Raw genomic sequence first — 23,199 nt, 5'->3', positions numbered from 1 at the left:
ACTTCAATGGAGCACTACCTGGACTACTATTCTTGGTGTATATATTTGTTTATGGTGTATATATATTTTTTGCGTACTGGATTTTAATATATTACAATGGTTACACTCATTTCCTTTTGTCTTTGCATTCTTCCGGGGTGTTTGGGGGTGTAACTGTAATGTATCATGATGTATTAGTGTGTGTGTTGTAGTGGGTGGGGGTGGGAGTGTTGCATGTTGCGTGTGTGTGTCACTGTTTTTCCCTCCCCCCTCCGCTGTGTCGTAGGTGGAGTACTCACCGTGGTCTTCGCCACCGGCGTTCGTGCTCCTGGTAGAGGAGCAAGAAGATAAGGGCTGGCAGGATCTGGAGCTCGGGTTCCATGGCGTCCTGGTTCCTCGTGGGGTGTGTAGAGGTGAGCGATTTCCCTTCGAAGTCCTGTTTCCGCTGTGTTTTTGTTCGCGGTGAATCCGCCCCGGTAAAGGTGGCGGATTGGTAGGTTGTGATACTGTGGGCGGTACATTATCCTCCGCCTGTCTGTTGGCGGTGACCGCCATGCTGTTTGTTTGTACCGCTGTGGCGGTCGGAGTGTTAAAGTGGCTGTCTATGTTGCTGGTTTCCGCCACGGTCGTGATTCCATTTCATTTGCCGCTGGCCTGTTGGCGGTCTTACAGGCGCTTTAACACTGACCGCCAGGGTTGTAATGACCCCCAATGTCTATTAGACACTTGCGATATAACAAAATGCAAAATATACAACACATGGATCAATAGAATTAGCAGATTACCTCTCACTCAGCTGGGGAGGACTCTGACTATCTCTTGTCCCACCAGAATAGAGGCTCATAGCCAGAAAAGCTGAGGAGAAGACTGCAACCCTGCAGAGATAGTGTTGAGGCAGGATGCTGTAAAATGAAAAAAAACAATCACTCAATCAGATGTTATTTGTATAGCACTGCTTGTAACCGAGTGGGTATCCAGGCACTTGGGGTAAGGAGAGAAAGAGGGTGTGGAGCCTTCAGGAGATTGAATACGCAGTGGCAAGGAGGAAACCAAAGAACTGAAGGACAAAAAGTAGCAGAGGGTAATGGGAACTGAGTAGGAACTGGATAGGAAGACAATCTTCCACAGTCTCTATGCTTGACCTCATCGGACCTTCTGTGAGGCCCTAAACACCCCTCAGTATGTAGTACACTCCATGTTCTTCTTACTTCTTTTTCTTGATAATCTGCTATACAGTAATACTGATGGGACAATTTGATAACTAAAGCCAAAAACGTTGCTTTCATAGATATAAATATGGATATTTTACATGCCTCGTAAAAATATATGCAGTGCAAATTAAAGCATAGTTAACATATTTTCCAACTCTGATTTTTAAAAATATCTTCACAAGTCAATGAAAACTGTATATTCAAATGTGACCTGGACAACATAAAAAAGATAAGACTAATTGTGAAGATCTGATCCAAATGGAAAGTAGGACAAACTCTAATCATATTTGTTCCAATGATATTCACAATTCAGAAGTAAAAAACCTCTCCATATGGGCAATTAGAGGTATATCATTCTCTGTTTTTGACTCACAGAAAAATCAATTAAAAAAACTCCATGTAGTTCTAAATGTGACTCCCTGCCTCATCTTGGACATGCCCGAGCGGGGCACAATCTTTCATTATCTTTGGGATTTGCACCAGCACAAGGCAGTGGTGGCTGGTGAAATTTAAAAGTGGTTGGGCATAGAAGCCTGCCCCAAATACGGTGGAGTGAGTGAGTGATGCGTGCGAGCACAAAAAGGGAGTGGTGAAGTTAATCACTGCAACAAACCTGAATAGTAGATCTGCAAAACAGTGTATTTTACTCAACTTTTCCCCAAGGAAATTTGTAAAAGGCTACAAGTTTTAGGTAATTCCAAATGGGTACTTTTGAGAACACTGAACTAATTTATGACTATGGTCATAATACTAATAACCAGCACACCCATGGCCAGACTACCCTGGTCTTCATATGTAGTGCAATCGGAAACGGTCCCTCACTGCCGTGGATCCTGGTGCCCAAGCCCTTGCTGCACTAATGTGAGCTATTCTTCTGCCTAACCTAGTGTTCTGAGACTGATATGAAACTTCAAGTCCCCACAAGTCCCCAAACACATTTGCTGTTCTTTTAAAAGCCAATGCCAGGACTGGCTGAATGTGCTACATGATTTCATAATCAAAACCTCACTACAGGAGAGAGAGCATACAACAGAACTTGGAAGTACTGGGGTACTGGAGCTAGAAGACAAGATTTGAAATAAGAGCTGTTAGCAAGACTGGGAACGAAGAGCTAAGAGGCCTGACTTACAGTGCTGGGAGCAGGCACGGTAGGCAACACCTGGGAGTACCCTGAAAGAGACGCTACAGCTTGAGACTCTCCAGAAGCAGAAGAGGGGGGTTTAGGGACAGGTTTTGAAGTGACAGGGTATAGGGGCATAAGAGGGCAGATGTTAAGTGACAGGATATAGGTGTCTAAGGGTATCTGCAGAGAATTAGACCAGTCCACAGAGTATGGAGCAGGTGTGCTCAAAGACTCTGAAGTGACACAAGTCACTGCTAGGAATGTAGGCTCTTGACACACAAGAGGGACATCAGGAACCAACACTTCTATGATGATTTGGAAAACAGGAATTATCTCAATAACCTGCACTGGATAAAAGGGGCTGTGGGACCCAAAAGTAAAATGTGCCCAGAATGGAAGCACTGCGGGAACTGTCTCTGATTGATGCTCGTCACCATACAAGGCTTTATGGGACTATAGAGGTTTTCTATCATCAGGGATATTACTGTACTGGATGTCACTATCTACTGCAGCAGTCACAGCACAAAGCAGATTTGGAGGAAGAGATGAGAATTAGACTCTGCTCTAAGACCCTAGATCGATTGGTAATTCTCAATAATGCGACTATCAGGCATAATTATTTTAAAATTGAGTGTGCTAGTCTTTCAAAGCATAGGTTGGAAAGTCCACGCAGCACAAATTCATTTGCTACTTAAAATGTTCTCACCCTTCTGTGGCCAGTGTCGATCCCGATCATTTAGACATTTCTCAAGTTTTATTTTGAAAAATACTTTAGAAGAATGCAGTATGGTAATGTGAATCATTTAAAACAGATAGCATGGGAATGGATATGCATTTGTGTGAAAGCAAAGAACTGTAGAATTATATTGGTGTATGTTCAAAGGTTAGGTGACAGTTTTACTGTCAAGACCCAGACCTACAAATCCATGTGGGTTAATGACTGCCCTTCACCAATCGGATCTGTGCTGCTGCCAGAGAAAAACATCACACATTATCTAGACACCTTTTAGCATTACAATGTCATACGTGTGCCCCTGAAAGTTCAACCTCAGGCAGCTGGATAAATAAACAAAATGTTCACTCCTGTACAAGGACTTTTTGTGGAAGCACGCAACTTCTGCCTAATCAAAACATGTTCTCCTGGCTCCCAACATGTGGGCCTAACCAAAGCCCCTCCCCTAGTGATTCTCAGTTTCACATCATTGTCTGACCACAGATGCACTGTCAAGCCAGACCATATAAGTACGATGAATGGTACAAGCAAAGGCTAGAAACAAGCACATGTCTTACAGCAAGGGACTTATGGGCACAAGTGTAGTCATGCACACTCCTCAAATGGAAAAGCTACTCCTCTTTGGGAAATGACCACATCAAAATGAGAGCATTGCTTTCATACACTGCAATTCGAAACGCTAGGTGCAACCACTGATAGTGCACTCATTAGAACAAACAAACTGACTCGTCTGGTCATAATTAAGTCAAAATCAGAGTGTTAACCAGGTTCAGGTGAGGCACATCCAGAACACAGTACCGCCAACCAGTCAGCGGCCCGCTCAACCCGCTGGATGAAAGAAAGCAGACCGCACCTGAATAAACAGACAACAAAAGTCAATCCTTTTATCTGGCACTTCGAATCTAGTTGCCTTTCACCTCTAAGAGAATATAGCGTGAAAGAAAGTGCCTCCAGTGGCAGAGCCCTCCTAGCTCCTCTACCTTAGTCTTTAATAATCGGATCCAGTAAAGGCCGACCTAATCTATGTTCCCCCAAAGGCACAGAAAAACAAACTCCTGCAGACCACAACATCCGGGCTCATGCGCTTGCTCAACATGGAAGCTTAGAAATTATTGTGCACCTGCTGCCTACCCAACTCCTCCCCAGTGCCTACCAGCATCCAACCAAGTGATGAGAAAAAAGGAGAATGGACCCAAGAGCCCACATTTAGCCTGTGCGCCTACCTTCCTCCTTAGCTCCACTGACCTCCCCTGCCCCTTACAATTACCACATAGGAGCTTTTCTGATTCCACCCCAGGACACAGCAGTTGATACCCCAGGGAAGATATTTACAACCCCCCTGATATCTGGGCACACCCCATACCCAATGTAACAACTCTGGTTTTTCACATTAGGGCGAGTGAGGACCCTTCCTGACACACCCATGCACAGGAAACACTCCTGTCAAACAAATACATCATTCCCCACAGGCTATCAGAAAACGCATCATTCCCAACAAGCTATCAGAAAGCAGCCAGCCCTATGTGCTGAGCTGCTTGGGCATTCATGCACTTTTTCTTTTCTCCTCCCATAAATAATGGTGTACTGACCCTACTTTTCATGCATGCGAGCCACCCATGGCTCCTGGTCAAACAATTATCTTTTTTAAAGCCCTTATTACCATACATTATGTATTTTGAAAGAATGGCCAACAATATCCTGTATTGGCAGGGTCGTACATTAGCAACCTCTCAGATCTCTTCTCTCCGCCTCTCTGTGTTACCGGGCCTGGGTGTCGCTGTGCGAGGAAAGGAGGATGATCCTGAATGAAATCGGCTTCTGCTGTCATTTTGTGCTGTGTCACATTAATTTTTTTCAATTAGCCAATCTCCTCCCCCTTTCCCAACTCATCATAGAGTTCCTGTGAGGGAGAAAGACAGTGAGTGTAACTGTGAGGTAAAATGACAGACTAAAACCTCAAATTTGGGGCTGTGCAGGTTCGAGGTTTCAGTTTCATTCCCCAAAGCCGCAAGCAAATAGGAGCAATCTTCCAAATAGGACCTGCAGCAAGATAAGTAAAATGCTTTACACCTTTTTGTGTGCTGTGCATATGGCTCAGTGTGTAAAACAATCAGCGGAGGGATTCAGTGAGTGACAATGAGAGATAGGAAGGGTGAGTATGAGTGTGAATAGATGATAGTAAGTGAGAGAGAATAACAGTGAGTGTAACTGTGATGAAGAATGATAGTGAGTGTAATTGTGAAGGAGAATGACAGTGAGTGTCATTGAGGGGAACATGACAGAGTGTAACTATGAGGCAGAATACCTGAGTGTAACTCAGAGGGGAAATGACTTTGAGTGTAACTGTGTGGGAAAATAATTGTGATTGTTACTGTGAGGGGGAATAACGGTGGGTATAAGTGTGAGGGATAATGACAATGAGTGTTCCTGTGAGGGAGAAAGATAGTGAGTGTAACTGTGAGGTAGAATGACAGAGAGTGTACATTTTAGGGAGAATGACAGTGAATGTTATTGTCTCTATGACTTAGTGAGTCATAGTCTGAGTGAGTCACAATGAGTGAGACAGAGTGAGATTCACTGAGACTGATTTTGAAAGAGTGAGTCTGAGTGAGTGGTACTGTATGGGAATTAGTGACAATGATTAATACTAGGTGAATCAGTGAGATTGAATGAATCAGAGTAAGACGGATTGAATGAGTGAGACTGACTGGACTGAGAATGCGTGAGACTGAGTGAGTCACAGTCTGAGTGAGTCAGGGAAGAAGTGAGACTGAGTGAGTCAGAATGAGTGAGACTGAACGAGTCAGAGAATGCGTGAGACACGGTGAGTCGGAATGAGTGGGACTAAGAGGAAACGAGCTAGACTCAGTGAGAATAAGGGAGTCAGAAATGAGATTGACTGATAGATGAGTCGGGGTGAGATTGAGTGAGGGTGAGTGGGCCTGAGTGAGAATGAATGAGATTGAGTGAGATTGAGTAAGACTATCTGATTATGAGTGAAACTAAGTGATTGAGTCAAGGTAAGAATGAGACAGAGTGAGACTAAGTGACAGTGAGGGAGTCAGAGTGGGACTGAATGAGCCCCCCTCAAACCCACTATGAAGTTAGGCATTCTCACTGGAATTTGAACCAAAGATTATGCCCTTCCACCTTTAAAGGTCACCAGTCACCACTGTGTGTGTTCACAATCTTGTAGTTTATCCCAATACTGTCCATTAGTGTAGATTGCCCCATTGCTCACAGGATAATCTTGTATTATAAAAATGCTAAGATATCAATTTAGAGCTTTATCTAGAAACATGTTAAAACTGGTGAAATATTTGCTTGAAGTGCTTACAATACATTCCATCTTATGTACCTGTATATGTTCCTAAAAATCAATAAATCACTAAAATATATATGCATTAAATTATTCTAGTCAAGGGCCCTAAATTCTTAGGCTACCAAATAGTAGCCCCAGGTATTTATAATATGTGGTATTCTTCAGTTAGCCACCGCTACATTCTAGCTACTATTATAACTACTCCCAAAGAAACTCTGCACTTGCATTTCTCATAGTTGATTGCAGTTTACAGTTTAGTTATATACCTGAATGACCGCTAGGCTCCCCTGTGAATTTAACTGGGTACCTATAGGAAGCTAGCTCTGTATATTCTATATCAAAATGAGATAGTGTGCACAGAGTCCAGGGGTTTCCCAAAGGCTTAACAGAAGCTAAAGTAGATAATACTAATGCTCTCTTTTGTGGTAGTGTGGTTGAGCAGATAGGCTTATCAGAGGGTAGTGCAAAGCATTTGTTGTACACACACAGACAATAAAGGAAGCACACACTCAATGACTGACTCCAGGCCAATGGTTTTTATATAGCAAAAATATATTTTGTTACTTTATTTCTAGAACCACAAGATTTAGTTTGCAGATAAGTACATTTGCAAGTATGTATCCAACATATGTATCAATAACACTTTGTTTCAATTTTGCAAGTTATACGTTTTTTTGAATAAATAGCAATAAACTGTTTCAAAAGTAGACACTGCAATTTTCAGACAGTTCTGGGGAGAAGAAAAGTTAGCACAGTTTCGAGGTAAGTACAAGACTTACAGTTCCCGTCTCCAGGGGTTAGGATGTCCACAGGTGGGGGTTCAAGTTAACCCCAAACACACACCACCAGCAACACAGGGCCGGCCAGCTGCAGAGGTCAAAGAAGAGGCAAGGGGCACTTGGATCTATGTCTGCTTACAGGTAAGTATCCGCGTCTTCAGAGGGCAGACTTGGGGGGTTTAGGAGAGCACCAAGGGGCCACAGGTCAGCACCAACCACACACCCTCAGCGGCGCAGGGGTGGCCGGGTGCAGGGTGCAAACACAGCATCGGGCTCCCAATGCTTCTTTATAGGGGGACCCTGGGGTCACGTAGATGCTGCAGGCTGGGTCTAGGGGGGCAGTTCTGGAAAACCACAGGCTGGAAAAGGAGGAGGGCCACCTGCTGGATGTTGTTGCACCAGAGATCGGATTCCCCAAGGCCAGAGGGCTGCGGGTGCAAAGTACCTTTTGGCAACGGGTATCTTCGTCTGGTTCTGTCGCGGTCAGGGGTGTCCTCCAGATTCAATCTTTAGGTGTTTTTTGCGTTGGACAGGAGGGTCAACCCAGGATGGACACTTGGTTGGAATTGCCTGGGGACCAGCTCCAGTCAGTTGGGCCACGTGGACACGGGCTGTGAGCGTCGGGTACAGAGTGGATGGGACTCGCGGATCTGGGGATGCTCTGAAGTCCTTGGATGGAGTTTCTTCTTGGACAGGGCCGTTGACCATGGGAGTTTGTGCAGGCAGTCCTCTTGAGGTTTTTAAGAGGTTGCTGGTCCTGCAGGATGCTTCGCCTTCTTTTAGCAGGGCTTAGGAAGCTGGAGACAGGCCGGTAGGGCTGGGGCCAAGTCAGTTTGCCTCTTTAGTCTTCTCTGCTGGGGGTCAGCTTAGCAGCCCTTCTTCTTTCTTTTTGTTAGGTCGCCAGGAATCTGACAAGCTAGGTTCAAGGGAGCCCTTAAATCCTGGATTTAGGGGCATTACAGAGGTCAGAGGGCAGTAGCCAATGGTTACTGTCCCTGAGGGTAGCTACACCCTTCCTGTGTCTACTCCCTTTGGGGAGGGAGACACAGACCTATCCCTATTGGTCCCTGTCCTCCAAACGAAGATGGAGGATTTTGCAAGGAGGAGGTAACCTCACCTCTGGTCAGCTTATGGGTGGTCCCAACTGAGGTGGTCACTCCTCCTTGTTTTCCCTAATTTTCCCACCAGACTTGCTGCCAAAAGTGGGGCTTTGTGTGGGGGGCGGGGATGTCCACTAGTTGGAGTGCCCTGGGGCACTGTAAACGGAGGCCTGAGCCTTTCAGGCTCACCACCAGGTGTTACAGTTCCTGTAGGGGGGGAGGTGTGAAGCACCTCCATCCAGGACAGGCTTTGTTTCTGGCCACAGAGAGCACAAAGGCTCTCACCCCATGTGGAAAGAAACACATCTGAAAGCGGCAGGCTGGCACAGACTGGTCAGTCCTGCACTAGGTGTTTGGCTAACATACAGGATGCCCTCTGGGTGCATTTCTGAATAAATATAACACTGGCATCAGTGTGGGTTTATTGTGCTGAGAAGCTTGATACCAAACTTCCCAGATTTCAGTGAAACCATCATGGAGCTGTTGAGTTCATAATAACAAACTCCCAGCCCATGTACTATGTATGGCTACACTGCACTTACAATGTAATGCACTTACAAGAATGGACTTAGACACCGTAGGGGCATATGGCTCATGCAGCTATGCCCTCACCTGTGGTATAGTGCACCCTGCCTTAGGGCTGTAAGGCTCACTAGAGCGGTGACATACCTATGCCACAGGCAGTGGTTGGTGGGAAAAGCACCCTGAGGTGGGTGCCATGTCAACTTTGCTTTTTTCTCCCCACCAGTGCACACAAGCTGCACTGGCAGTATGCATGGGCTTGGTGAGGGGTCCTCCAGGGTGGCATAATACATGCTGCAGCCTTGGGGACTTTCCCTGGCCACGGGCCCTTGGTGCTATGGGTATCTTTAACAAGGGACTTCACTGGGTGCCAGGAGTGTGCCAATTGTGGGAACAACGATACTGTTTTTGAGAAAGAATACTGGTGCTGGGACCTGCTTAGTAGGATCCCAGCACACAGTTAGTCAAGTTAGCATCAGGCAAAAGGTGGGGGGTAACCATGCCAACAAGGACACTTTCCTACAGTACCAGTCAATTATTTCCTAGTGTCAGTTAAAAGGAGAGTGAAATGTGAAAGGTCCAAACCACCGTCATCTTTAACACCCCCGTAGCCTGTATTGTTTTAGAAACTCTGTGTAGGGGCCCTGTAGGAACAGGAGCCCAGGCATTATGACAAATCTTGCTAATCATAATCTCCAATGAAAGGGGAACGCCTGATTTGAACAGTATGGCCTGGAGCGAATGCAATGTCAAGCTCCATAAAAAAGAGCTTGTAAATCCATTAGTGCCAATGCAGGCAAACTGAGCACTGTCAATAGTCTGTTAGAAAACCAAAAATTGGTCATAGTATCCTATTTATACACAATTACTTTAATTCATAAAGAGTAGTCTTTGCAAAAACCTTAGATGGAAGGATGAGTATTGAATACAATCTGCAGTTGGAGGGATCCTCCCTTTTACCATTCTTTAACATAGGTGTTGTTCCAGTGCCAGTCAAAGCAGAGGGAAGTCTACCAGTTTCCTATACTGATACTAATACAGACGATGAGGTTGAAGGTCAGTGCCTTGGTTCTAATGAGTAAAACCTAGCTATAAGCCATAAGGACCTCTCTCTTTTGAGGACTTTGATTAAATCATTAGATCTGCTGTATTTCCATTTTCTTTTGACAGTTTGATATTTTACCCTCGCTCAAAGAAGTGAGGACGCTATGACTTCTGTATTTGTCTAAAAAAAAGTTTGGACATATGCAGTTCATATCTCTCGGGTAATATATTGTACTTATTGGACATGCTCTTCGCCATAAGGGGCCTGCTTTAGATCCTGGTGGAGAGATTACTCCATCATAAATTGTGACAGATATCCCGTCCACTGTATTACAATTCCATAGTAGCCTATGGAAATAATAATATGGAGGACGGGATATCCATCACATTTGTGACGGAGTAATCCCTCTTCCAAGATCTAAATCAGGCTCTAAGGGCCAGATGTATCATGAAGGCCTTTTGCGATTCGGAAATGGTGATTTTTAAAAAATCGCTATTTCCGACTCCCAAAATGCCATGTATCACATTTGCGAATCGGTAATAGTGATTTCTTAAAAATCGCAAATGCTATTACCGAATCGCAAATTGCGATACCGGCCCCATTCACACCTATGGGCCTGTTGGCCCATGTCTGCGAATTTTTTGCATTTCCAAAATTGCGATTTCTTAACTAGAAATCGCAATTTTGGAATTGCAAAACCCCAGGGTGCCGGGGGCCTAAGGCCCCCTCTGCTGTACCCCAAAAATTTGTTTTGGGACATGTAAGGTGCACACATGCCAAAAGGGCATGTGTGCTTTACATGTACATTTTTTAAAATGCATTTTAAATGCTTTTTAAAATTTTGCACATGGTTACCACCAAGTTCAACTTGGTGGTAATTAGCGATTCCTAAATGCCCAAATCGCATTTAGGAATTGCTTCATACATGTGCTAAGGAATCGCAAATAAGGAATCCTTATTTGCGATTTCTAATTTAGAGAGTCGCAATTTGCGACTCTCTAAACAGGGTCGCAATTTTAAGGAATCGCTATTTCAGCGATTCCTTAAAATTGCGTTCAGAATGTCTTTCATACATTTTGAAATGGCATTTGGCATTCGCAAATGGGCATTCGCACCGTTTGCGAATGCAAAATGCTTTCATACATCGGACCCTTTGTGTTATAAAATGTCTACTTGCAGGAGAACAACCTGCCAAATGAATAATAATGAAGTAGCTCTCTAGTGCGGACCCCTCTGATTGACAACAAATAGAGGGATGGTGGATTGCAAGGAGAAGCAGACCACCATCCCTGTGTTTGCATTACCAAACTGGAAACCTCTTTCTAAGCAGCCAATGTTTCTTAAAGGAACCAGTGCTGCCCACTTGGGAAGACCAAAGGTGGAACAAGCAGTGGTACATTGAACAATTCTCTGTTCCTCCCTAGAACACCCAACACAATTCCCAAAGATGAAGTTGTCCCGGAGGGACCACTTCCCCTCCTCAATTTATTCACGGCCTCCTTCGAGATGACAGTAGCTGTTCAAAGGTTTGCAAATGCATTGATACATCAATATTATATACATTAAGGGAGACTGCTCCTTTCACACACCCTCCTTATTGCGATTCGGAATGAACCACAAACCCCAATTGGGATTATGACGCTTTGATGTTATTACAGGTGACCGGTGATATCGTTTTCCTGGTATTCCAGAATTCTGAGATCAGAAATCGTCTGCAATAAGGACATATATTGCTTACCATTGTAAGGAGATTCTGCTTTCCAAACTATCATTAAAATATAATGCTTGGTGTAATATTTGTACGCTAATCAAAAGGCCAAAGGCATTTGTGTCTAATTCTTCCTTAGTGGGTATTTTTTGGAACACTGCAAACTCTTCTACTTACGGATACAGTAAAGGAAAGTCAGACTCCTTTGCAGTATATCTTGTTATTGATTCTCTGTCCAGCAGTGCCTTCCATTTCCATGCAGCATTCTCACTTCTATTGTTTGATAAAGACAGTTATTAAATATGAATGTTGTTTATCCTACCATTATGTAAAACCCTCCTTATTTATCATTTTGACATTTGTACTTCTTACAATGGTAAAACGTGATCTAGGGCCAGATGTAGCAAACCATTTGCGACTCGCAAACGGCGAAAATCGCCGTTTGCGACTCGCAAACGTGGGTTTGCCATGCAAAAATGCATATTGCGAGTCGTTACCGACTCGCAATATGCATTTCCGACTCGCAAATAGGAAGGGGTGTTCCCTTCCTATTTGCGAGTCGCAGTGGGATGCAATACCATTTGCGACCGCGTACGCGGTCGCAAATGGCATCGCAGTTACCATCCACTTCAAGTGGATGGTAACCCACTCGCAAATTGGAAGGGGGCCCCATGGGACCCCTTCCAGTTTGTGACTGGACCCAAAAATATTTTTTCAGGGCAGGGAGTGGTCCAAGGGACCACTCCCTGCCCTGAAAAAATACCGAAACAAAAGGTTTCGTTTTTTTTTAAGTGCAGCTCGTTTTCCTGTAAGGAAAACGGGCTACACTTAAAAAAAAAAAAACTGCTTTATTTAAAAGCAGGTCACGAACATGGAGGTCTGCTGACGTCAGCAGACCTCCATGTTAGCGAGTGCCTATACTCGCTATGGGGCCGCAATTTGCGACCCACCTCATGAATATTCATGAGGTGGGTCATTGCGACCCCATAGCGAGTCGCAGTCGGTGTCTGAGACACCGTACTGCATAGCAATTTGCGACTTGCAAATTGCGAGTCGCAGGGACCCGCAATTTGCAAGTCGCAAATTGCCGATTTGCTACATCTGGCCCTTAACTTTGCGAAGGTGCTCTATGAGTATGAGAGCTCGCACACTCTGGCCCCTATTTACACTTTTTTAGCACTGCATTTGCAACGCTTTGTGATGCAAAAGTGGCGCAAACGTACAAAATACAATTGCATTTTGTAAGTTTGCGCCGCTTTTGCTTTTTAAAGGAAACTTTAAAGGAAACTTTACAACCTCACTCATTTGATCCCACACCTTGCTGCTCACACTGACTGCACCCCTCACAGCTTGCGGCACAGTCCCTCTCTCTAGGTGAGAGTTTACTATCTGGAGCGCAACGTCTCTCACTGAGTATGAGTCTTATGTCTTGTTGTAAGTCTTGTTTGCTGGGTGTGAGTATTACTTCTTGTAGCAGTCTCATTCATTGTTTGTCATTCTTACTATTTGAAGCTTGGTTTACTTGGTTGGTGTGGGTCCCCCACCTTCGTGCACAGTCTCACTCATATTGTGAGAGTCTCACACATAGGCATACAGTTGGTTGTATATCAGAATATCATAGTCAGAATTGTCATCTGACATAAATATCATGTCCTAAATATTGTTTACAAAAATATCATCCCATTGGGTGTAGATTTTCTTTTGTTAACTCCAATGGAGCAGTAGTTTTGTAAAGGCACAGTATTTATGTCAGACTGTATTCTGACTACGATATTCTGGTAACGCACCGTACAGTCTCTACCAATGGATGAAAGTTTTGTGTCTTGATGCCCAGTCTCACTCGTTAGTAGTTACATTCTATTCTTGGAGCACAGTGCCACTAGATCTCTACGGGTTTTGGGTCCTGGAATATAGTCTTACTCATTAAGTTTGATTCTCATAACTTTGTCTTACTCATTTGATGTAAGTTACACCTGCATGTAAAGTTGCATTCATTTGGTGTGAGTCATTCATCTTAGGTACAATCTCACTCAATAGGTGTGATGCACATTTCTTGGTGCACAGTCTCACTCTTGTTTGTTCTTGTTAGACCTGACAGCCTTTAGGGTGGTCTTCCCCCAAACATTTTGCCTGTTCTGCCTTGCTTTTGCTGATCTGTTTTTGTTGGCCTTAGGACTCTGGGCAATTTACCACTGCTAACCAGTGCTAAAGTGCATGTGCTATCTACCCTAAAACATAGTAACATTGGTGTATCCACAATTGGCATATTTTAATTTAAAAAGGCCCTAGTAAATTGCACTATATGTGCCCAGGGCCTGTTAATTAAACACTGCTCTTGAGCCTGCAACACTGATTGTGCCACCCACTGAAGTAGCCATTTAAACATGTCTCAGGCCTGCCACTGCAGAGCCTGCATGTGGAGTTTCACTGCCATGTTAACTTGGCATTTGAAACCCTTTGCCAAGACTTAAACTCTCCTTTTATGTAGGCCCTAGGTAACCCATAGGGCATGGGAGGTGTAAGTAAAAGGCAGAAAATATACTTTTTAGTTTTACATGTTTTGGTAGTGAAAAACTCTCAGGGTCATTTTTCACTACTGTGAGGCCGACCCCTCTCTTAGGATAGCATTAGGGATTCCTTAATACATTTATTTATTGTAATTCCTGAATGAGAAGGAGTAGGGCTGTCGTGTTTGGTACCTATGGATTCGTAATAATAAATCCTCTTTAATGGTTAAGTTGCATTTATGATTACAACTTTTTAAAAAGGCCACTTTTAGAAAGTTGGCATTTTTCTAATTTTAAGCCCTGTATGCCTGCTGCCTGCCTCCAATACTCATCTAGGTTGGGTTATAACTGAGCTTTGTGCATTCCCTCTAGACAGCCACACACGAACAGAGCTGAGGTGTGCCATTTTCATCTTGATTGGCTGTCACCAGGCTGATGGGCCTTCCTGAGCTAGATGGGGCAGAGGAGCTGACACTTGCACATGAATAGGACTGTGCCTGTCCCTACACAACGAGCTGCATACCCCCTGTAGTGTGTCCAGTGCCCGGGCAGGAAAGGGAGGACCTGTGTGCACTTCAAAGCCCCTCTTTGAAGTAACCCCCACCTCAGAGGCACCACAGATTATAAGAACTGGACTTATGACCCTACCAAATCAGTACACTTCTGGACCTAACGATACTCTGCCAGGAAGGACTGCTGTGCTGCTGAAGGGGTTGTCACCCTGCTGGAACTCTTCTGGACCTTGCTGGACTCCTGCTTTGCTGTTCCTGCCCCTGCTGCCTTCTGCCTCCTTGTCTGTGAGTGAGAAGGACTGGACATGAACCTCTGCATCCCCAGAACCAAGTGACTTCAAGAGCTTTCTGGCTTGCCTCCTTCAGTTTCAGGGACATCAAATTCTGTCTGCTCCTCTACAAAATTGCCTGCACTCTGTCATCTGTGAGTTCTGCCCTGCCAAGTAGTGCCAATTCAGCCCTGGGCTCTTGGAAGTGGGTTCTGCAGCTAACTTGATGTGTGTTATTTTTGTATGATGTTTTAACGGTTTTACTGTATTAAGTGTTGCACAAATACTTTACACATTGCCTCTTAAGTTAAGCCTGACCAATCTGTGCCATGCTACCACAGGGTGAAAACAGGTTCCTTTAGGGTGTGTATCTGGCTTACCTTGACTAGAGTGGTGGTCTCTACTGGGACAGGGTGATACGTATGCAACTAGAGATCTCATTTCTAACAGTTCTCAAAGGCCCCATACGACTTTAATTGGTAGATGGTTTATAATGACTGCAACGAATCTGAAGAGGGCACATTTATTGATACAAATAATCACTTTATCACACAAGTTCTCTTTCAATTAATGGGCCCTTGTTCTAACATACAGAAGATTGTAGCACTCCTAGTAAGAATCTAAACTCTTGGGGTTTTAGGAACAAATGAAATAAAAACACTTTCTATGCAAACAAATGTAAATTATTAAAATGACCGCCCAACAGATTTCCAAGAAGGATATTGAAGCATAGGAAACATGTAACTTCAGTGTAGTGTAATCACAGAATTACCTTTATGCACAGTTACACAAGAAGAGTAGCCCTGTGTTTAATGCTATTTCTTAGCTCAAAAAGCCCTATCCCATCCACATATGGGTGCAACAATACATTTTGTGCTAAAGAATATCGCTAAATGCAACAGAACACAATTAGAAAGCAGCTGCTCACGCTTGGTAAATGTGCTCTCGGGGTAAGACTTTCCACCAACTTACTCCCGGCATTTAGTGCTATTTTACGGTGCAAAACCACCACGTCAACACAACACCACCAAGCCTATTACGACTTACTAATAGGTTTGGCAATGTTGTGTTGGCAGGGCACTGGTGGCGGAGCAAGCGCCATGGACCACGTTTCCTCCCAGACGACCACCGCAACCACCAGGTAAGGTGATCGATCGATAGGGGAGCAGGAGGGGGGAATGTTAAGTTTTGTATGCGTGAATGGGGGTGTGTGTTTGTGTGAATGGAGGGGGTGGGGGATGTAATGTGTGTTTGTGTGCGTGTGTATGCAAGTGTATATGTGTGTGTGTGAATGCGTGTATGCCGGGGTGGGGGTTCTTGTGGCCATATGTGCATGTGTGTGTGAATGAGTGTGCGTGTATGTGTTATATGTGCCTGCGTGGATGTACGGGGGTGGGGGCTTTGGAATGGGGATCGGGGAGGGGGGCTTCAGAATGGGGATCGGGGGACTTCAGAATGGGGATGGGGAGGGGGTGTCACTGTTGGGTGGGGGGCTTCTGATGGTGTCAGGAGTGGGGGGAGGGTCCTACTTGGGGGTGGTTAGGGAGTCCTGCAGTGGAGGCAGCAATGAGCATTCCTGTATGATGCTAATGTGGCGATATATGGCGCTAGGCCCTTCTTAAATTTGGGCCTCAATTCCTGCCCTCAGTGTGTTTAGAAAAGTGGCTTGTCCCTTATTGATAATGAACAGGCGTTTGTGAGCAGAATACCCCCTGTGAACAGTATATGCAACCCCAGTAGTGACTGCCACTGTTTCTAGCAGTGCTTTAACATGCACAAGTCTGGCCAGGAGCTCAGACCAGCAGTCCAATGCCAGTCTGCGGATGGCCGTGTTTGTTTGGCCTGGTATACTATTTGAAGAGCTAGAAACAAATTAAGTGGGTTGGTCAAAATAACAGCTATTAACTTAACAAGATATATGCTTGACTTTCGAGATGCGTTTATTCTCTTTAATGGTCCTTTCAACAGAAAAGTGTTACATAAATTAGAGTCAGCAGTTTGTGACGCTGATCAGCTGCGGAATGGCCTCTAAGGGGTTTTATGGCTTAACTTCCTTTCCTCGCTTTCGATAGTTATATTATTTTAAGTTGTCTTTAAATTGTGCCGTGGATGTCCTGGATGAACTTCTAAAGTTTGGAGTCTGCCCAGGTACACGCATGCTAGCTACTCCACTCCTGTCAACATTGTTTACCAGGAAGAAGGCTATGGGATATAGTAGTCATGCGGCAGCGCCTCTGTCTTTATCTCTGTCTCCTCCGCCTATGTAGCAATTGTTGAAAGATGTCCTTGGGTAAGACAAAGGTTTAAGGGGCAGGTTTAAGTAAAGTACCCTTGTACCCTTTAACGCCCCCCATCCTCCACCATGTGTGCACCGTATTTCAAATATGGCACACCATGATGCAGGGTAGGGGGCAATAGCACAATTTTTCTTGATGCTATTGATGTAATTGGCAGGAGTAGCGCCAACATGTTGGTACTATTATTGCAAAGTACATAGGGAGCCATTGTATTCAATAGCATGCCCACTTTTAACGCCTGCTCTGAGCAGGCATTAAAACTGCCGAAAAAAATGACACAAGGAAATCTGTTTCCTTGTGCCATTTTAACGCCCCCTGTGCATTCATTATGCCTGGCACATCCATAATGTAGCGCAAAGGGTTACAAAGTGGTGCAATGCATGCTTTGCACAACTTTGTAAATATGGAGCTGCATTTTTGGCCTTCTAACACCACGTTACCATAAAAAGTGATGCAATTGTGGTGTTAGAGTGGCGCTAGGGGCTCTTAAGTATGCCCCTAAGTCTTTGGGGGTTCCTCAGCCTTGTAGCTTGACTATTTTTGGCTCACTTCAAAGGATCTGTACCCTCAACTGGGCAAAGCGGTTAAAAATCATGGTGTTAAGTTGGACGAAATCTTGAATCGTATGTCCCAAGATTTTCTTCACTTGTATCCTCTCACTGCTATTGGATTCGATAGCTGTCTAAATTCTGCCCTGTCTGGCCGTCATGGCCACTATTAGCCCCTGTGGAGTACTGGCATTCTCATTATTTATTTTCTTTCTTTATTTTGTTGTTGCTTAGGCTGCAGGTTATAAACAACTTTGCAGCCACGTGGGTTCTTGAGGCTCCTTACTGGCTACTGCTTTCAGCCTAATGTATTGTTCTGTCAGTTAGCCTCTTTCCTTACGCCTTATCTTGTTTGTTTCCTTCCTGTTCATTGCCTCGGTTATTACAGTATTCACCTGACAGTAATGCCGCAGCATAAGAACCATTGGTACCGACAAATAGGAGTTACAGTTCTCCTTCCCTCTGTAGAATTATCTCTCCCAAGGCTTTACTCACACAGCTTTATCCACATTTAGAGAATGCTTACAACCTGGTTATTTTCAGAGGTGTGCAAAAATTCACATCATTTTGAGAAATGCTGGAAAAATTATGTGAACGTGGCACAATGGCATAATTTCAGAAATTTCGCGTAATAGCTAAATTCCAGAAATAACACGAGTTACTCTGGCACACTTTAAATTTTACACAGGCCTAATTATTTTCTTTCTTTTTGTCTAATATAGCAGGACTCCCTGCGGCCTGTCATTCCTCAGTGCCATGAAACTTCCATTGTTTGTTGTGTACTTCAGAAACAATAATTGACATAACAGAACATTGCTAGGTCTTCTTTATTGAAAATGCAAATTCCACATTTTAAAATTACACATCTGGTTTCTGTTATTCAACAGCGGGTCCTCTCACTTAACTGTGTTTTCTACTTACCCATGTGTTTGATAGGTTATAGTGCATCCCATGATAGGTGGCACATGTGTTTCCCTAATAATTTTCCTGGCATCATGCACCAAGGATTTAGCTCCACAACTTCTCAGCTTTCACCACTGTCGCCTCTTGGCTTAAGAGCAATGGCACAAGGACACACAACATGAGGAAAAATGATCATCATCGTCATCACGTTACTGCGCCCAAAAGGAACCGGAAATGCACATCAATAAATAAATGTTGACTGCTGGCACAAGATGTGGGCTGTAGTGAGCAGGTGGTGGCAAGACAATGTGGAGATGAGGGAGACAGAGCCATATAAAAAAAAAAACAGTGACGCCCGGTGGCCGTTCACAGTACCAACATCAAACTGCATCAATATTGACTCCACAACATCGACATGGATGATATAGCCAAGGTACAAGCTAAAGAGTTAGAGTAATAAAACGACAGTTCCCTATACATACTGTTTTGATGATTCTGTGATAGTTCATATTACGGAGATTATGTTTCTGCAGGTTGATATTTGTGTAGTCAACACTGTGAAATACAACCGTACTATCCCAATCCGGAGGCCATACTGTAGAGGAAGAGGCGAGGATGCCCTATTACCAAGAGCGTGTGGTAGCATGGAACAAATGAAGAGATGCTGGGAGTACTGGTACAGAAAAATGACCACCAGCGACTGAAAACAGAATATAACAGTTGCTGTGTGCTGGCAGCAGCAATCACAATGTGAAGGCAGGAGCAAGGGCAGTCTATGAGGAGGATGCAGAAAGGTAGGAGATGCATGAGGCACTGAGGGGTGAACAGAAAAGGTCTCTGCTGAAACAGCTTGTAATTTGTGGCCATCCAAATATTAACAAGCATTTGCAATGCAACGGGTCTCGCGTTTGCTCGTGTTAGAGCTAATAGCGTTGCAAACTCCTAACCGGACTTTTCTTGCCACGTAAACCATGTACGTAACCGGAAAAAGTGCAATTAACTGTGTAACAGGGTTGATATTATGCAAAGCGCTCGACTTCTGCCAAGCGAGATCACGTTGCAAAAATAGAGAAAAAGTAGTCCACAAACCAAATGGAAAATAGCGAGCCTCGTATGTTTTCTGTACTTGGTTGATGCGCTCGAGGAGGGCTAGCCACCGGAAAAGGCATGACGTATGCGTGCCTTCCACTAATGAAATCAAGCAGATTCTAACAGGCAAGCTCACGAACCAATGAAAGACACTGACGTCAAGTGGACGGAGCTCCGAGCCCTTATTCATTCCTAAAGCGTCTCGCTAGCGAAACGCATGCGCAAGCGACGCAGGCTCGACCCTAAAAAGGGAGCCGCAAACAGGAGAAGGAGAGGGGCCTTATTTATGACAGGAGGAAAGAAGAAAGACTGCAGCTTGTGACCAGGAAAAACGTCAGCCCTTCCAACATGTCAGTCATCAGGCACCAAGAAGAACACTAAGCTGAGCTCACAAAGAGCAGCAGAAGTGGGTAACTAAGTGGTTTCCAGAGATAGCACTAGCATGCTTTAAACCAGAGAACGTGCCCTAAGCCTCTAGTTCTTCTCAAGCAAGCATTGATAAAGCCAGTGAATTTAGCTTTTGTACATGGAATTCAAACTGAAAAACATAATACAAAGGAACAAACGCAGAAAGCAACTCACCTAAAACGTACACACTTAGATCAACGTGTTTTCAAACATCCCTGAACACAGAACTACATAGATACACACACCCACACACAAAGGTTTACAAGCATACGTTCACACAAGCACACACAGATATCACACATAAAGGTGTGAATGCACACAGACCTTTCGGTACACATACTCAGCTGACAAAAACACAGGCATACACTCACACATATGGACATATACATATCAAGTGTTTGGATGAATGGATAAATAAATGATTGTGTGACAAAATAGGTGGGACTGCTCATGTGACTGAATGAATGACGAAGTTACCATCCGTGTGGGTACTATGAGCCTTGGCTGGGACTGCAGATGTGAATGATTGAAAAATAATACACACACACACACGGATTTTCTGTGTATTTTCATGGCAGTAAGACTTGTTTTTCTGGTTTTAACTGATTTAATGTTTCTCTGTGTTATTGTCCTTCAGGTTCCTAGATTAAATACAAAATATGTGTAAACTCACCAAAGAACACGTGCAGTGTGTATCCTTCAATGAGAGCATCTAGCAATGAAGCCACGCAAGTAATGGGGGCCAAATAACAGACCACGTGAAAAAACCATCAATGACTTTATGGCCTTGGGAAAAGAAAAGCTTTACCGGCTCTCCTCTCAGTCAGCAATGTTCTGAAATGTACAAAATGAGTCACAACAGACATCTGCTGTGGAGGAACTAACGGAGCGGAATTTCAAGACTGTGAAGATTATGTCAGCGACAGGAGGGAATCTGACACCAGTGGTGCCACTAAACTGCTTTTCTTCCTCGTGACTTCATTAGGTACCACAAAGCTTCAAATTTTACGTACCAGTAGATCCAACTCCCTTCTTCCTGTTGAATATGAAATTGATTTGTAATGAATGGCACCAAAGTGCCATTTATAAACCTTATTAGAACATTGGAATGTTGGCAGCTCCATTGAAAACAATTGAGTGCTCCGGGCTTTACTGGCGCCAACATTCCAATCTTCTTTGTTCACAGCAACAGCTGTGAACAAAGCCTCATGGAGCCTGAGGGGATTTTAATCCCCTCCGGTTCCGTGAAGCCTTTGTTTTATTTATGAGAACATTCTGCACTCTAATGGCAGAATGTTCTAATAGCCTTAGAACCCGCCGTAGCGGGCTCTACCGGCTATTAAGGGCCGTCTCCCTTGTTAGGCTCGGGCCTTTAATGCAGGAGCGGGCCTTTACTAGCCGGTAGAGCCTGCTACGGCGGGTTCTAAGGCTATAAAAAAACATTCTCAACGCCAATAGTTTGGGCTTTAATGTGTCAATGCATTTAAACATGGGGATTCGCATATACTGTTTACATGTGTTCCCCCAGGTCTGTTCATCACATTAATACCTGCACTATTGGCTTTACCAATGAACGGAAAAAAAGTAATAAAAAAAATATTTCTTTCCGTTTAGCATATGTATAGAAGATAAAGAACTGAACGTGACAAGCAGAATGATGATTTGGTGTACTTTTCAGACATAGCAAGGTCCCTGATGCATTTTGATGAAAACACTTCCTCAAAGGCCGAAAAGATATATACCAAACAGCCAATAGCAAGGGAGAGTGTTTGCTTCTCTGGGTGGATCCAAAGACCACATTAAGTAGATTTTAAAGAATTGGTAAGAACAGGTTTTCCAGACAGCTCTCTTGTCTAGCTTAGAATTATACTGAAACATTCACATACACCCACAACATAGACAACCAAACATTAATGTTCTATCTTAATTAAGTAAGAGTGTTCTAAAGTGTCTCAGCTATTCAAATTATGGATTTGACTTTCAAATGATTTTTAAGGCGGGTGTCAAGTACATCTGTAAAATTATTTTTGAGTACATCCATTTATTCGGGTACAGGAATTCATCTGTGAAATGTGAAGTTTTCATTTCTGTGTATGGTTTAGTGTAAGTTTCATTTCCAGGCATTTCCAGGTATGTGTTGGACGACACATAGCGGGAAAGTCAGGAAAGTCCTACTCAATGTGGTGAACCTCGCCTCAGAAGCGTATTCACTAGCAAGGCAATGCCGCTCAGACATTTTAACATTTTACAATTGAAAGATCCAAGTGTCATGGTTGCTGATGGTGTAGCAAAGTGCAACAATTAGCACGATTTTAATAGTAGTGATGCCAGAATTGAAATCTTAGGTAAAACATTTTAATTGAAAAGGAAAAATATGTCAAAAGCTAAAATAAAAGTATTTCAAAATTTCTTAGCCCTTACTATGCAACTTATATGCAATGGATAAAATGCTCTAATGTAGAACAAAGTTTCAAGTGTTTTTATTACTAAATGACATATATCTAAGCATGATTTTTCTGACGTATGTATCTCCTTTTTTAGAATGAGTATTTTTGCAACAACACCAATGTGTAGCTTCCACTTACGTGAAAGTGTAGCTCATAGCTGACATAAACTGCACTATTATTCATAAATCTGTCTCTAGTTTTATAGTTTACCCTTTTTCCCATGCATTGTCAATGCCAACAGTTTTGGCTTTAATGTCCCAACCTATTTAAATACAGGCACTCACATACTGAGTTTACATATGTTGCACGCACAGATGCTGTTCATCACAGTAAAACAGCCCTATTGCCTTTGCCAATGTGGGAGGAAAGGTAGTGGAAATGATTACTTTCTGACTAGCATCTGTTTAGAAGAAAACTGAATGTAACACACAAAATGATGATCTAGTGTACTTTTGAGACATCCGATAGCATCACGGGAGAGTGTATCCTTCTCTGGGTGGAGCCAAAGCCAGCATTATGTATAATTTAAAGAGTTGGTAATAATAGATCTTAAAGACAGCCCTCATTCTTAGCCTAAAAATATAACGAAACATTCCCATACACACTCAGCATAGCCAAACAAACATCCGTTTTCTAGCTCAATTAATAAAGAGATTTCTAAAGTGTCTCAGCTATTCAAACTATGGGTCTGATTACA

The 23,199-nt window shown here is 43.6% G+C and overlaps 1 protein-coding gene across 1 annotated transcript in view; it reads left to right on the top strand.

Moving 5' to 3' along the window:
* Window positions 1-20,794, top strand: part of LOC138246083 (bMERB domain-containing protein 1-like) — a 340,342-nt gene extending 319,548 nt beyond the window's left edge. Inside the window, exon 7 of the mRNA XM_069200306.1 lies at window positions 20,693-20,794. The gene's annotated coding sequence lies outside the window, so the exon portion shown is untranslated. The remainder of the gene's footprint in view (window positions 1-20,692) is intronic.
* The last annotated feature ends 2,405 nt before the right edge of the window (window positions 20,795-23,199 follow it).

This window comes from Pleurodeles waltl, chromosome 7 (assembly GCF_031143425.1).
Source record: "Pleurodeles waltl isolate 20211129_DDA chromosome 7, aPleWal1.hap1.20221129, whole genome shotgun sequence".
Taxonomy (NCBI): domain Eukaryota; kingdom Metazoa; phylum Chordata; class Amphibia; order Caudata; family Salamandridae; genus Pleurodeles; species Pleurodeles waltl.
This window is presented reverse-complemented; position numbering and strand designations above follow the sequence as displayed.